The 13,220-nt window shown below is 38.6% G+C and overlaps 1 protein-coding gene across 4 annotated transcripts in view; it reads right to left on the reverse strand.

Annotated features, from left to right (window-relative positions):
* The window catches only part of WWP2 (WW domain containing E3 ubiquitin protein ligase 2), a 1,859,587-nt gene that overhangs the window by 1,234,768 nt on the left and 611,599 nt on the right, over positions 1-13,220 (reverse strand). The gene's annotated exons all lie outside the window — the stretch shown is intronic.

Here is a 13,220-nt window from a genome sequence, read left to right on the forward strand (position 1 = left end):
AAGTTTGTCTCATCTCATGACAAGGAAATAGCATTAAAGACAGCATGGTTAAAATCACCAATTAAAATAAAAGACAATGTTAATTTGCTTTGATAATGATTATTCCCCAGCTGTGATTTCAAAAAGGAAAATCTTCCTGCCTTTAACTAAAGAGCTTAAGAAAAATCAAATAAAAACCCACTTGTTATTCCTTGCAAGGCTAACAATATTCCATCAAAATCATTACAAAATATTTGAAATCCTGGATTCTGCCATCTCCTTCCTTAAAAACAGCAAAATACTAGAAAAATTTGAAGACGTGGAATGGGCAAATGCAATCCTTAAAAGAAATGCAGACAATAATACTTGGGAAACTTTTGATCTTAAAATGAAGCTGAAAAAATGATCGACAACAAATCATTCAACAAGTAATAGCCCAAGTAATCTACTGAACAAAAACCTTTTAAAAATTAAAGGGGTCTTTGACAGAGTTAAAAACCTTTTACTGAATCTTCAATTATCCAGTTATTATGATTTTGTAAGTCGGGGAAAGGAAACCGGATTTCCAGGTGAGCTTATTAATATCTTGCTTTATTGGTTTTATTTTCTTACTGTTAGTTATATATTTGTCATGGTTGCAGTACATTATAGTAATATATTCTTACTTTTAAATATGGATTAAAGCTTATTGCTAGTTATGCTTCCTGTTTGACATTCTGTTGTTCGTGTAATGCAATATAACACTTGATTTAATTTAACAAGTGATATAGTACCCTACTAATTACTTGTTAAATAGAGAGATTATGGCAGCAGTGTACTTTGATTTTCTCTTTGATTTGTTGTATAACAGCTCGCTTGGAAATACAAAGTGTTCTCTTGTGGCGGCCTTGGATTAATGGGAATTAATAACTGTAAACGTACAGATGCTGAATAGTGTGAAAGTATTTATTTATTTACGAATCCATTCGCAGTTCTCATCTAATTGATTACGATGTTATGTTAGAATTCACGGCGTGCCTTATGCTGGGAACTTGATAAGGTTACCAGCCTTGCAGAATAAAATGTTTCATGGTGATTCACTTTTGTGCTTGGGTCATGAATCAGTATGGTTCTAACAAAGCTGATTGGGGTTTGACAGAAAAGTTGATGCATAAGCTTTGTTTTTTGGAAACTGTATCTCGGTCATGTGGTTGTTTTTTTCTTTTTTGGATTTCCTTGTGCGCTTATGTAAATAAGCCGTGAGATTTGCATTCCATTAGATGCGGTTGAAATGGGTGAGCTTCGATGTGTATTTACTAAGAATTAAAAGGTTTGAAGATTTAAAATATGAGATATCTATTTTTATAGAAATGTTCTACCTGCTTGAATTGGGCTGTTGGTTGTTCGTGTTGTTGGTGATATTTTAGTGGGGCTATTTGAATTGTAAGAGCTGGTGGTTATATGTAAACCTTTTATGTATGCTTCAAACCGACTTCACTTTCCGTTTATTTGAAACCCTCGCAAGTGAAGCTTTAAGACACTGGCGGACTCTCGTGCTAAACACGTTTTGCCTGTAAAAGCTAAAGATTCCCGCTAGAATTCGCTATAGTGTTTTACATGGAAAACTAGCTGAAGAACTTGTTTGTCATATGTCTCCATTTTCGTGCATGTGAAGTAACCATGATACTTCAAGTGACGAGTTAAAACGACATTTCAACTTGGTCTTCAGTATCTACGTCACTTTAGAATGTTGAAACACTACTTATAACTGGTGGTTCGATATGGTAAAGAAATACAGTTTATAATTCCTGCGTAATGTAGAAATTAGTTAATTATAAAACAGATAAAGCAATTTTGGTATGTATAACATACTTACTTTTCAAACAAAATATTAAACGACACTTCCAAAATCACTGGCTTTGTTCCTGTTGTAAACCTGATTAACTTTCCACTAGTACTACTTACCTTATACTATCTCTCTTACTCTTGTTTCACTCTATTCTCCACTTGGCTTTTCTTTTCTCCCCTTTCATCCTCTCCTTGCTTCTTTCCCTGTTAACTATCTTAACTTGCTCTCTTCTCTTCAAACTCCTTCCTATTCCTTACCCTATTCTTATTATTCTACTTTTGTTACCTACTATCTTTGTATCTTTATCTAACAAGTATTTTTATTCCTGTATAATGTTATTTGGAATTTCTCTGTGTGTGGTAGTAATTAATTCATGTTATACTAATTTATTAGAAGAGTTTTGAAGAGTTTTGCTGTTTTTGTTATTACTAACCTGTATACTAAATGTTTTATTGTTATGTATGTTGATTTTTATGTATGTATTAATTTTTTACTTCTGTGGAGCTTTTCTCCTCGGGCCTCTACTGAAAATGGAAATATCTCCAGCTAGACTAGCCCGGTCAACAAATGTAAAATAAAATAAATAAAATAATACATTATAAAAATGTTACTTTAAGGTTTCTTGTGGAACTCTTTCATAGGCTGTTGATTGTATAAATTACTTCTTTCTCTTTGTGAAGTTCATTCTTGTTGTAATTAGATTCATGGAAAGAGTAAAGGCTGGTTAAGTCATATCAGCTTCAGACTATAAACAAGTACATCTCTTTTGCTATTTAATTTGCTTCCAACTAAAAAAATCAGTCAAACTTCTACAGTTTCTCTTATGTATTTTCTGTCTTTCCTGATTGATAGACATTAGCTTTTGGGCTAATTCGTGACAATAGTAAAAATGAAGTTAGTTTAACATCCTTCTTATTAATATTTGAAATTATGAGTGAATCCCTACAATGAATTATGAATGTGCTTATTTGTTGAAGGTGGAGACATTTATTTAGCATCTTTGCATCCAGATGTCTGAAGCAACAGGTCAGTGTCAATGAATGATGGTGCTACAGTTGGAATTTCAAGGATGCTTGAGACTAAGATTAAAGACACATAACTTGGCATATGGTATGCAGTTATTTCTATTTTAGATTATTTCAAATTGAATGTTTTACATTCTACTTCAGTTAACTGTTATTATTGAATATTTAATGTTGAGAATATATCTGACAATTATACATATTATTAATAATATCTTTTCTATTATACTTGCTAAAAATTTAGTTTCCAATAATAACCATCTTAGAATTAATGGTACTTTTGCATTATTGGGGCAACACTGTTAATGCGGTGGAAGGTGGGTGAAAGCTTTACATAGCTGCTTGTATAGGTAGCAAAGCTGTTTGAAAACTAATTATTCATCTTGACTGTTCAGGTTTGGGGTGGTGCTCAGATGTTTGCTTCATACTTTGGTCTGATCCTCATTTTGTGATTTCCTTGTTTGATGCTGCTCGGATTCCTCATACAGATGTGGTCTATGTAGCAGTTTGCTGGGAATTATGAATCAGCTGTTATTATTTGAAGTGCAATTTTACTGCAGCACCTAATGCTTATAAACAGTTGTTTTGACAATGTTAATACTAATGTTATGAAATACCTCAAATGTTTTTAAGTTAATCATTACACTGTTACTGGTTGACATGTATGTAATAAATTAATAAGAAATTAAAAGTTATTCAGCATGATAATAACTTATACAGTAAAAGAAACACAGATGGCGCCCCTCATTTTATCAGGATACTGCTGACCTTGTAAATATTTCAGAAATACACTCCAGATAACCTGCTCAGCCAGTTTCATGCTCCATTTACACAATATCCAACCTGATAATTAAAGGGTTTTGATAAAGGAAAACAAATAGGGACATTTATATTGCTATAGATAACAGGTTTTGTGTTAACATGACTTTTCATAAGGTTCTGAAGTATGACAGTCAAATTTTTATCATCATTCTGATGACCTCAATTTGTAATAAGTTGCCAATGGTTTCACAGAAAAGCACAGATTCATGGGAAAGAGGCCAGGGGCGTAAGCCAGAGATTGGGGCATTTTGCAATAATTAGTACAGTTGAGAGGTACTGCAACAACAGTATGTTCATCAGTGTTTGTGTTCAGGGTGTCGGCTACTCGCTAACGCAGCAATGACACTGTTGTTTTCAACCACCCATATTCAAATTATGTCATCCTAGGAGATGAAGTGCCCTTCACCAGATCTGGAATAAATGGCCAAAATGTAGAAAACTTATTAATGACTTCAATTAAAAAAATTGGCAAACTGAGTCAATGAACTTATACTTCATGCATTTAATTCCAACTGTTGCCCCGATAAAGGATTCACCCATTAACATACACTTTGGAAAGACCTGGAAAGTATGTAGTGTTATATACTTCGGTAAATCGGTATATTCATAAGGAAATAGAATAAATATGATGCAAAGAATGATTAAAGTTGCATATATCTCTAGTCTAATAGAATGCTTATTTTATATTTAATTGTTTAAAATGTAATTATTTTATCATTAATGAACTATTTGTTATATTCTAAAAGACTTTTTTCATTGGTAATTAGAGTATTCCAAATATAATAGAAGTTTATTTTGCATTTGTTTACCGGGTAGTGTCCGACTCGGCTTGGTAGCCCATTTTTAGTGGAGACCCGGGGAGAAAAGCTCCATTAATGTACAATACAATATTATATATGTAATTAGCACTAAAATAGTTACATAACAAAACAAAGAATTAACAGGGTAGTACATCCTTAGACATTTGATTAGCACTAAAATAGTTGCATAACAAAAACAGAGATTCAACTGGGTAGTACATCCTTAGGATATTAGATTACAAAGTTGTAAGAAAATGTAAAGGGTCATTTGATAAGTTGTATATTTTTATGGGAGGTGAGCAGAAGGGAGAGGATTCAGGCAGAAAGGAGGGGAGAATATAGCGCTTAGGAGGTAAAGAGGTAGTTTGAGGGAGAGATGTAGTGGATAAAAGTAGAGAATGAGGGAGTAGAAGTATTTTGTGAAGAGGTCAAGAAAACATGTGAATGGAGGTAAAGGACATTATCCAGAAGAGCAATATGGGCATAACCAGTTGTTACTGAGATGGTCTGTTGGAGGATCTGAGGGCTTTGTTACAAATTTGAGGCTGGATAAGGGAGGAGAGGGACAGGGCAGGCGAGAGGGTTTTGAATAATTTTGTGGGTGAGGACAAATTGATTTAAAGTTAAGAGGTGAGGCAGTTCTAGCCAGTTCAATTGTTTTACAGCAGTGCAGTGATGAGCTTTATGAGGGAGATTGGTTACAAGCTTAGCTATTTTGTTGTAGCAGGATTCTAGGTTTTGAAGGTTGTTTTTATGTACGTTGGTTAAAATGTGTGAGCAGTATAATAGTGTAAACAGTATAACAATGTAGACAGAAGATGAGATCTAGTTGTGGCTAGCCTTGCTTGAGGTGTTAAGAATGGTTTTGCTCTGTAGAGAGCAACGAGTTTTGCATGGACCTTTTTGATTGCTTGGGATATATAAATGTCAAATTTTAGGTGGTTGTCTATAACACCTAGTAGTTTGGCCTGGTTAGTAGGTTCAATTTTAGTGCCATTTGTGAATAGACTAGGGATGGGGGAGAGGTGTTCTTTTTAGCTTTGTAAAGTTCTTTCTTCCTTCTTATGAAACAGGGAAAGGAAGATATATATTTCTTATTTGAAGATTAACATAATTTTTATTTAGCCAGAAGCTGATTCAATGTTGCTACAAATCTGAAGGTTAATTTAGGTGATAGCACCTGAATTGGGAGGTTTTTTTACTCCAGAAGGGACTGGGTTGTAAATATTGTTTTATTGTTTAGTTATAACAAAAGTTTTTGTTTTTAATTGTCCTGTTAATGTTCACTATTAATTTGAAAAGAAAGTACGTCCAAAACTATTTAAATAGCATTTCTGTTAACTTCACTCAAACGTTGTCGATAAAAAAAAATACTCCTTCCCACAACCAAGGAAGGTAAACCTTTCCAACTACATGGTGAGAAAGTTAAGTTATTTCAAGATTTCTTCAAACTGGTACTGGTAAAAGGAAAATTGACCTTGTCAGATCAGTGTGCTACAAGAATAATATACACAAGTATTTCAAGTATCTATCCACACTAAGTATGTTCTTTCAAACAAGAAACATACCTTTGACACAACGGTGCATGCCCTGATTTTCTTATAAGAACACTGCCCAGTAGCCTGTCTTCCCAACCTCACCAAGTCTGAGGTCATAAGACCGTCCACACTGGAGCATCATTTAGTTGCTCCTTTTCATTTCTAAGCCAAGACAACTGGCCTGTAGAGCTGAAGTTTTCCCAGACTGATAAGGAATTCAAGTTAATTGGAACTTTCACAAAAGAGTGGAAACAGCTGATTGATAGCTACAAGGATCACATATTTTTTATCACCTGATGGAGTAATATCATTTTCCAATGCCCCTCTAACACACACTGGAACTTTCCATTTTTCAGTTCTCACTCAACAGAACAAAGTAGCTGCAGTGAAAGTCAGAGTTGTTGCATCCTCGGAACCTTCTTCAACTTCAGAAGATAATCTCATAACTTCTACAATATTTCCATCTGTCTTTGTCTGCAGTTATGAAGCTGTTGCATGGACTCTTTTTGTAGTCATATCCATGTTGGTCAATGGATCATTCTACTTATATTTCCACTGGTCATTTTGAAACAAACAAAAAATCTGATTAATTATTATTAACACCCATTCCAGATTGGAAGCTAGTGCTGCTCACTATTGACAAAGCAAGCCATCACCCCCCATCTCCCACCGGAAAAGAAGTCCTGCTTGAAAAGTTACAAGACACAACTCTACACTCTTCCACCTCAGTGGAGTATGTGCAGTAGATAAACATTTCCAACTGTAGTTATCTTTAGTGTTTCTAAGGCCACCTACACACCCCTGAACCAGACCTCTGCCCTCCTCCATCCCAGACACTCCTGTAACCTAACAAGCCTCTCGCACAGTTCTCACCACTTACTTATCCTCCTCAATGACCTTACCTACCAATTATCTACTTATTATTTAACTGCTTTTCCCTTGCTATCCCCTCTATCTTCACCCCCCCAACCCTCTCAACTCCGAGTCAGTCTCCTCTGTCCTACACACCTAGTATCACCCTTTAAACCTCCCCTGTTGTACTCTGCTAGCCTGCTCTCTCACTGAACCTCCACACTCTCCTCTTTACAATGTTACACAACAACTTACCCAGCTCTTTCTGCTGTACTACACATTATTTTTCTAATACTGGCTACCTGCTGTATCCGGGCCAAACCCGCTCCGTTCGCCCTCGCTACACTTGGGCTCACTTTGCTCGCCTCCCCTACCCCCATTCCCACCCACCACCATATCAATTTCCTTTACAGCTGAACACCACACTCACTATTCCTCCTACTCTCACTTCCTGCTCTATTTCTCCAATCAAAACACATTCCTACCACCAAAACCCTCCCCAGCCAACATACTAACACCACCCCACTTCCTGCTCTTTATCCAATCAAAACACACTACTCCCACCTAGCACCACCCCACCCCTTCTACACTTACTTCTCCTTATAACCCTAACCTCCCATTACCTCTCCCTCCTTCCTCCTCCCCAATCTCTAACACTTACTTTATCACTTCCAGTTGTATTACATCCACCCCCACATTCTCTCTCAAACTCGCACTCCCCTCTTTACTCCATCTCTGTAACCCTATCACCTCTACTCACACTTCATTACTCTCCACACTATCATGACCTCTTCTGCCCTCTCCCCCTCTCTCCTCCCCATATTATTATCCCTCCTTCTACTGCTCACCTCTCATCTTCTTTCCACACTCATCTCACTCTCCATCCTATTTCCCCAACTTCCTCTTACCACACTACTCACTCCAACACACACCACTGCTTCACTATATCACCCTCACTCTTTTCCTTATCTGAATTCCACTTACCCAAAATGAAACCACCTCCTACAACTCCCACACTTAACCATGTAAAACTGAAATTAATAAATTCATACTCACATCATATATCTCTCATTCATTCAACACCCTCCTAATCTCTGGTGACATTTACCCCAACTAAGGCCCACAAGCTAAGCATACTGCTCATTCCACTACCACAACCCCCCCCCCCAACACTGGCAAGTATCCTCCTAAGCATCTCTCTTTCTTCTCCATCAACATCCACAGTACCCTTAACAAAATTACAGAATTTCACTCATTGATAACTCAGTATTCTCCCAACATAGTCATTCTCTCAGAGAACTGGCTTAAACCACACAACTCTGACAAATAATTCCTCCGCCAGGATACAACATTCTCTGCCTAGACAGAACCCATAAGAAAGGAGGTGGTGTTGCTATTCTGTATTCCAACCACCTAACCCTACCCCCTCTACCCAATCCACCTCCCTCCTTCTTCCCTGCTGAGCTTCTAATAGCCAACTTTAAACCCAATCCCCACAAGACCATAACAGTTGCTGCCATCTACATACAACCTGGTGACAACATACCCACACTAAAACAGATTCTAAACTGGTTATCTGACAACATCCCCAATGAAAGCATTATACTGGTTGATATTAATATCAATTGGCTTACCCTTACCAGTAACTCACCTTCCACCAGCATAATCACCTAGCTCATCTCCTCTCCTACATTCCCTAACAAATCCACCAACTCTAGCTCTGTTATTGACTGGATCATCTTACCAATCCCAACCTCTACCCTCACACTGAAACACTACCTGACTCCATCAGCGATCACTGCCCCATACAAACCCTCCGAATCTCCCCCCACATCCCCATACCCCATAAATACAAAGAATCCCAAAAATTATCCACGTTTAACCCCGACAAATTTAATTAACCCTCTCTCAAACTGGACCGCCCTCTTTACATTACCCCTTGATGATGCTATCGCATTCTTTAACTCCACTTTTCTCAACATACTCAACTCCCTTGCACCTCCACGTACTGTCAGATTCAAATCCCACAACTCCCCCTGGCACACACACACAACTCATACTCTCATGCTAAAATGAGACTCGGAGTGGAAACTCTGGTCTAAAACTAAATCTCCATGCCATTTCCAAACCTACAGAGAACTCTGAAATATCACCAAAAAACAAATTAATCCAGATAAGAATTTCTATCACCAGCCTCAGTCCTCACAGTCCAGTAATCCTAAAAATTCTGGAGCACTATCAACCAAATTCTCCACCAAGGTAACCCATCAACACCCAACCCTAGCCCCAATAACTCTCGAAACTGCCTCCTCCTTTAACTCCTATTTTATCAATACAATAAGTTAACTAACGCAAAATTCTACCCTACCCCACCCCCCCCCCCACCCCCCACACACTACAACATCTTAGGTTAACTTTCTCCTCTCCCTAAAAACAGTCCCTACTAGCTACATTAAAAAACTCCTCCTCAAGCTCAAACTCTGCTCATCAGCAGACAACCTACCATCTCTCTTCCTAAAACATGCTGCACCATTCATAGTATACCCATTTCCATCCTAATTAACCGTTCCAACTCTTTGGAAAAAATTGTATACAATTCCTATATACAAAGGTGGCAATTCCTTAGAACTCTCAAACTTCCGACCAATTGCTATACTTTCTCCCCTCTCCAAAGATCTAGAACACTGTGTACACAAATCATGGCCCACCTCCTAAAACACAACCTGATCACCCCTACCCAACATGGCTTTTGTCCACACCACAGCACCTCCGCTGCTCTCATCTCCTTCACCAATACCATCTCCCAAGCCACAGACAACAAACTCATTTCTTGTCTATTGTTAGATCTGTCCAAAGCCTTTGACAGTCTCTCAGCCAATCCTTCTCTCAAAACTTTCTCAACCTTTCTCCAACAACTATTTCTTGGTTTAGCAGCTACTTCTCAGACCAGCACCAATCTGTCAAATGGCTCTCTGCTCTCTCTCCTTTTCTTCCTATTAATACAGGTGTCCCATAGGGCTCCATCCTTGGACCCCCTCCTTTTTAACATCTTTACCAATGAACTCCACAACTCCTGTCCCCAGTCATCCCTCATACAGTATGCAGATGACTCTACCCATCTACAGCTGACAATTCAACTGAACTACAAACTCTTACACAAACATCTTTTAAAACTTGGCTAACTCAACACCTTCCCATACTTAACCCAAAAAAACAAAACTGATACTCTTTCTCCCAAAATCCCACCTCTCTCTTAAATACTCCTTCACCATCTCTTCACTCAACAACAACACTATAATAGCTCCAGAAACCCATACCAAGCTCCTTGGAGTAATCATAGATGACCCACTGAAATTTGACCTTCAAATCCATCACAGTATAAAGAAAACCAATCAAAAGCTTGGTCTTCTTTATAGAAATAAAAAATTTCTCACTCCTAAAACTAGAATAACCCTAGCCAATGCCTACCTCCTCCCAAACATCTTCTATAGCGCACAAATCTATACCAACCTTCAGTCTACACTTCTCTCCAAACTTGAATCTACCTACAACAAAGTGGCTAGATTTGCTGCAAACTTACCAACCAGATCCCACCACTGTCTGGCCCTCAAGTCACTACACTGGATTGAGTTTCCAAACCACCTCAACTTTCCCAACTTGTCATTATCCACTCCATTCTCAACAAACCATCCTCCTGTCCTAGTCTCTCTTCACTAGTCTCCCTCTACACTCCCACTCGATCATTAAGGAGCTCAGATCAACATCTGCTACACATTTACAAACCTAACAAATGTGCAGGACAGAACTTCTAGACCTACTCTCCAGCCATCCTCTGGAACAAGCTTCCCTTGACTCTAAGAAGCCTACCCCACACCCATACTTTCAAAATCTCTCTTAAACACTACCTTACCCACCTCACTACTTGCCCCTGTAACCTCCCCCCTTTAACCTAGTGCACATCTTGGTCTCTTCACACCTCTCTCACCTTCCCTTCATCAACCTATCCATCTCATCCTCCCTCCCTATCACCTAACAAACCCCCTCTTCCCCACACACCTTCCTGCCACCCCTTATGCTTTACCTCAAGACCTGCTCTCTCCTACCTAACTCTTGACAGTATGTATAAAACCTTTCCCAACTTCTCGCAGGCCACCTACTTCATACTAGGACCCTCACAATTGCTAATCCAGAAATCCTATCAACTCATTATCACCCCTCTTCACTAACTCTGCAAACTCCCCTAAATCCCACTGCTCCCCCCTACTTATCCTACTTACATCACCCTCAACTACCCTCCATCTGCACTAACTCCATTACAGCTTTAAAGCTGCCATCTAACTGTATCTGTGTTAAAACTCTCACTTGTCTCCCTATTTATATGCAATTAACTATCATTACTCTGTGTATTTAGCATTGTTGCCTCACAGTAAGACGTTGTCCTGTTCGATTCTCAGCTAGAGCATCTTCTGTGTGGGGACGTGCGTGAATGCGTGTATCTTTGTTAAAGGTTGTGCGTCAGGGCCGGCAACTTGGCACATAAAAAATCTACTGCCAATCATTAGTGGACCGGAGTTCCGCTGTGGCGACCCCTAACTGGGAAAAGCCAAAAGACACAACAACTCTGTGTATTTAGCAAAATATGTGTTATACTATTTTTGCATTCTTCTATTGAGTATTGTGTAAACAGAATTTTTGAATTCTTGTATTATTCTACTGTATACTGGAGCTTTTCTCCCCGGGCATCTGCTGAAAAAGGGCTCTGTCCCAGTTGGACTATCCCGGTCAACAAATGTCAAACAAATAAAGTGGGACATATCATACAGTATTCCTTTTCGATATTACAGTTATATAACTTGATGGTCAATTCCTTACACATATAACTTACTTATAAGATGACAGTAATGAAAGGTATTTCAATCAACATCAATGGCTTGAATAATCCAGGTAAGAGAGGCAATTTATTTAAATATCTTAAGCTTCATAAATCACAACTAATATTTCTACAAGAAACCCACTTAATTTCTGAAGACATATCTAAACTTAATAATAAATCTTACTCTGTATTGGTAAACTCAGAACACTCTCAAAAAAAAGAGGAGTGGCTATCATATGGAATAATACATTACCCATGCCTAAAATAATTGATGTTTACAAGGATAATAAAGGGATGTTTTGTGCTATAATTATACAATTAAATAAAAAAATATATACTTTAGTCAATATATACTGGATTCCAGGTATAGGAACTAATGGAGTTAGATAACATCTAGACCAAATTGTTCATTCTGCAAAAGGAAACTACAGTTGTGTACGCTTACCATAAATGTAGACGTTCGAATGTATTCACTGTTGCAGTCGTCATATTTGGGTTATCTGCCTGCAGGTAGCCCTCAGCCAGCCTGAATACCAGAGTCTTCAGATTTCTGCGTCATATGCTGTCGCTTCATCCATGACGTCAGGTCGTCAGAGGTATAAAAAATGCAGCCGACATCATTACATCAGTTTTTCTTGCCCCAGATGTCAGGTGCCCCTACAATAAGAAGCAATTATATGGAATGGAACACATCCAACAAAAAGCAAATACACATGATATAATATATGCCAAACAAGAAGGAAAGGTAAAAGTCAAGAGAAGTCAGGGGGCTGGAGGGAGGGTAACCAGGACTGCAACAGTGAATACACTCGAACATCTACATTTATGGTAAGTGTACACAACTGTACTATGTTCTTTGTGTTTCACTGTTGCAGTCATCACATTTGGGTTGATTCCCAAAGCTAAGGAAGGGAGAAGGTAGTTAAGAGCATTAGGGCTAGCAATAAGGCCCTGTAAGACTGCTGTGGCAAATCCAGCTCTGGATTTGGAAAATATAGGCAGGTGGTAATGCTTGGTGAAAGTATGAACAGAGCTCCAGGTTGCAGCTTCCAGGATGTCCCTGGTAGGGTCTCCTCTGGGAAATGCAGTAGAGGTAGATGCAGCCATGGTGGAATGTGCTCTTATCCCCTTTGGGGTAGGTTTTCCATGGTGATTGTAGCAGAAATGGATGCAATGTGCCATTTGGAAATGGTTTGCTTTGAAATGGCCTTCCCCTCTGCCCCTGCAGCAAAGCTAACTAGCAGCTGTCCAGATTTTCTGAGAGGCTTAGTCCTGTCCAAATAGAATCTAAGCTGTCTGTGCACGTCCAGAGAATGCAGTATCATTTCCCCTTTACTCTGAGGATTAGGGAAAAAAATAGGCAAATGAATGGACTGGTTTAGAGCCACACTAGACACCACCTTGGGCATAAAGGATGGATTAGTCCTGAGGGAAACTCTGTCCATATGGACGATAATGAAGGATTCCACTGCCATGAGGGCCTGCAGTTCAGACACTCTTCTGGCT

The sequence above is a fragment of the Protopterus annectens genome, chromosome 8.part1 (assembly GCF_019279795.1).
Source record: "Protopterus annectens isolate FY-2018-M chromosome 8.part1, PAN1.0, whole genome shotgun sequence".
In the NCBI taxonomy this organism is placed as follows: domain Eukaryota; kingdom Metazoa; phylum Chordata; order Ceratodontiformes; family Protopteridae; genus Protopterus; species Protopterus annectens.